At 31.0% G+C, this 4,041-nt stretch overlaps 1 long non-coding RNA gene across 1 annotated transcript in view; it reads left to right on the top strand.

Annotated features, from left to right (window-relative positions):
- Window positions 373-4,041, top strand: part of LOC108662524 — a 5,597-nt gene continuing 1,928 nt past the window's right edge. Inside the window, exons 1-2 of the long non-coding RNA XR_001928405.1 lie at window positions 373-452; window positions 3,516-3,611. This is a non-coding gene — a long non-coding RNA (uncharacterized LOC108662524). The remainder of the gene's footprint in view (window positions 453-3,515; window positions 3,612-4,041) is intronic.

Below are 4,041 nucleotides of genomic sequence, written 5' to 3'. Positions count from 1 at the left end.
AATATTTTATCCTAAACTACTCCTTTCGTCTTTTATCACTTTTAAACGTTTTAATTTACCTCAATTTGTATTCGATCAATTTTATTTATCACTATATCAAAGTATGGGGTATTTCACTTTGCTTGTACTTCAAGGAAGTTTAAGGTTAGAATACTTCCTTATTTGCTATTTTCTTTTCTTGCAGATCAAGTAGGTTTAGGTTTAGTTGGCTATTATAATTATTTTACTTGCACACCAAGTAAGTTTAGGTTTAGTTGGCTATTATAAATAACCCCTTACGTAGTTTTTTTTTTTTCAAGCTTAAGACAAAAAATGATTGTATGATTAACATTAAGTCTGAGCTAGAATACAAGGTAAAGATTTTAGAGAATGAAGTGAATAACTTAAAAAAGAGAAATGAACAAGAAGAGGAAATTGCAAATTTGTGTTTCACGGGAGTTGAAAACTCCAAGGTATGTTCAAACATTGCTTATTGTTCTTATGATTATCATGATAACACTTATACATTTGATAAGCTTCAAGATGCATATGATGAGTTAGCATTTGAATTTGAGAACAAAACATTGAAATATAAAAAGATCGTTTCTACGCTTACGATAGAAAATGATTACATGATTAACATTAAGTCTAAGATGAAAAACAAGGTAAAGATTTTAGAGAATAAAGTCAATAACTTAAAGAAGAGAAATGAGCAATTAATTGAATCATATTCTAAATGGAACATCAGCTCACAGAAAACTAAATGAAATGCTTAAGGCTCAAAAAGCATTCTTTGATAGGATGTCGTAGGATATGACAAGACAAAAACAAAAGCTTTCTTTGAAAAAAAAAATGAAAAGCATGGTGCATCACACATTTGTGTTTGTTGTCACATGAAGGGAAATTTTATATATATAGATCCTCTTAGAAAAAACAGCCCTAAAGAAAAGATTGTTAAAAAGTTACAGGGCTTAAAAGGAACATAACCTACATGGGGAAGAATTGTAGAAATTTTTAAGGTATTAAGTCAAAACAAACATGGAAAAACTAACTCTTATGGGCCCAAGAAAGCTTGGGTACCAAAGTCAAAAATTAACTTTGTTTTGCAAGAAAAATCAAGGCAAAGATGCATGGATTGAGCTTACTGCAAAACTAGGTGTTATCTATTCCTTGAATGACTTGTCTAGAGAAAATAATTTGTTGATTGTTTGTTGCCTTTTGCTTGGTTGATTATTGCTGAAATAAAGATTAGTTTCTAGAATTCATGATTTGGAAGAATGTCATTTTGATTGTCTTGCTTGCATAATAATTGTTGCAATAAAATTTGCATATCATTTCATACACCTGCATTATTCAAGACCAAAAGCTATGTGCATTAAACTTGATTCTACTTGAAAGATTTCTTGCATTTGATTTGAACAAAAAATCTTTTATTTTCAAGTTCACTAAGGTAAAGAATTGACTTTTGATTTTCAAAGTAGCGATTTTTTAAATACAAAGAGTTTTCCAAAATGCTTCAGAAATTTGAAGAATCGACATCTTAAATTTGAAGAATCGATTTTCAAAACGAATTTTAAAAGTCTTGAAAACTTAAGGTGCAAAGAATCGATTCTTATCTTTTAAGAATCGACTTTTGTGCCTTAAGTGAAAAGATTACTTAAGTCCTAAAAATTAGATCTTTCAATCTTTAAAGCTCTTCAAAAGCAAAAATCTCTCAATCTCGTCTCTTTCAAGAAATTTTCTTTTTACCAAAAGCCTTTTTCTTAAGAATTAAGAGAGTAAAACTTTTCTAAAAAAGTTTTCGATTTCAAATCTGTTTAAATTCTAGTTGACCCATTTGCAAGTACAAGTTATCTAAGAGTAGAATCGGTTCTCTATATGAAAAAAATCAACACCCTCTCTCTCAAAACCTCGATTCTTTAATCAAACCTTCAAAGAAAATGTCTCCAAAGAGGTCAAGAGAAGAAAAGGAAAAGCTCTTGCCAATTCGTCAAAGAAACAAAGAAAAGAGAAAATCGATGCTCTCGACATACACTTTTTTGCTCCAGTTGAAAAGAAAATGTTCAATGATCATTGTGCAACTAGGAATGTATTTCATGGAAGGATTATTGACTTAGAATGGTCGGAGAGTAAGTTTGGAATTCCTTATATTTAGAATTAAAGAGAAATGTGTTGGTACGATTATCTAAACCTAAGAAGAGGTGTTTATGAAGATCTAGTAAAAATATTTTATTCAAATGGGACAACAAATCATGAAAGAGAAGGTGATGATGATATTTGTTAGCCATGATGACTAATTTCTTGCTTCATTGGCTGGAAGATCATACATCATCACCCCTTCACTACTTCAGAAGGTATTAAAGTTAAAACCCATAAATAGAAATGCAATAACCTTTATGGGCAAGACAAAATGCTATATTAGAAGAAGAGTCAAATGAAAAAAATTTTTTAGGGCCAATCATAATAGAAAAATTTCCCAATAGTGCTTCAAGTGTAAGACTCCCAAGTTTCAATTTAAATTAAGCTAAATGAGAATGAATTATGAAGTATATGGTTCTTTAAGGACTTTGATGATATAATATGTATGCTAAGTGTTTAAGAGAATATATGTTGACACTTAGGCAAAAGTTTTGAGGAAATCAATGATAAACCCCATAGTTTGAGGTTTTGATCTAAGAATGATGCTATGTTTGTGAATATAAATATATGGGATTACATTAAATGAATGATTTGAGGTGTGATATTAACAAGGAATGACTTTGGGGTATTAAGCTTAGATTTTTGGAAGTTTTGGAAGCCCAGAACTACCTATAAGGGGAATTGTATCGATACATCCCCTTATGTATGGATACATTATTGGCAGAAAAAACAATATGGAGTGTTCTGGAGGAATTCTATTGATAAATTTAAGGATGTATCAATAGATTTAGGAATTGATGAACATGTATCGATACATTGTCCTAAATGTATCAATACATTTGAAGTAGAGAGCAAGCAGGATCATTCTGCCCGAAATGTATCAATACATTTCCTCAATGTATCGATACATTCATTCAAAATTAGGGCTGATGTATCGATACATTACCAAATGTATCCGTACATCACATAGAAAAGGCCAAAATAAAAAGGCGCTCAAGCCATTTCACCCCATTTCTTTCTTTCCCTTTCTCTCTCCAGAAACCCAAAACCCTAACCCCCTAAATTGAATTTTTGAGCCATTTAAGGCCATTTGAAGCTTGGGAAACCATCATAGAGGTAAGATTTGATGTTTTTATCAATTATTTTTTTATTTAATCGGTTAATAACTTCAAAATCTGATTTTCTCCATAATTGGTATTTTCCCCTCTTTGACTTGGATTAGGGAATTTGGAGCTAAGACTCATGCAATCTATCTTCTAACATATGGGTTTTGCTCGTTAATAAAGATTTTAGCTTAACTAGTTGGATTGCTAAGAATTGGATAATTATTAAAAAAACTAGCATTTTTCGAAAGCTAAGATTTAATTAATAATTTTGTGTTCTAACGTGTTTGAAAGGGCAAAGGAGTTAAATCAACTTGTTGGCAAGCTAGATGACAATTGAAGGCTAGAGATCGGAGCTTCGTTGGAAGTACCTCTAATTTGTCACTATGAGTGAGTTAAAATAAAATGCATGTAATGCATGACACATTATAAATATGCTGCTATGGTATTAGAATGAAATATGTATGCCTAGACGAATGAACCTAGGCTAAACAATATATGTGTATTGTGTGTAATTGTGTGCTGTGATGTGAGCCACATGGGTGGCCTATGATGTGTATGCCTAGACTAAGACATCTAAAGGCTATGATGAACCCCTAGGAATAGATAACCCTAATGGTACGTTTGGTTGACGGAATAGACAGGAATGGAATAAAATAGTTATTATGTGGGAATAAAATGAGGTGAGAATAGAATAGAATAGTTATTACTTAGTTTGGTATGACAAAGGGAATAAGACAAGAATAATTATTATGACTTATTATAGTGTTTGGTTGGTAACAATAATTTTGGAATAAGAAAGGAATAGAAAATAAAAAGA

The sequence above is a fragment of the Theobroma cacao genome, chromosome 6 (assembly GCF_000208745.1).
Source record: "Theobroma cacao cultivar B97-61/B2 chromosome 6, Criollo_cocoa_genome_V2, whole genome shotgun sequence".
Taxonomy (NCBI): Eukaryota; Viridiplantae; Streptophyta; class Magnoliopsida; order Malvales; family Malvaceae; genus Theobroma; species Theobroma cacao.
This window is presented reverse-complemented; position numbering and strand designations above follow the sequence as displayed.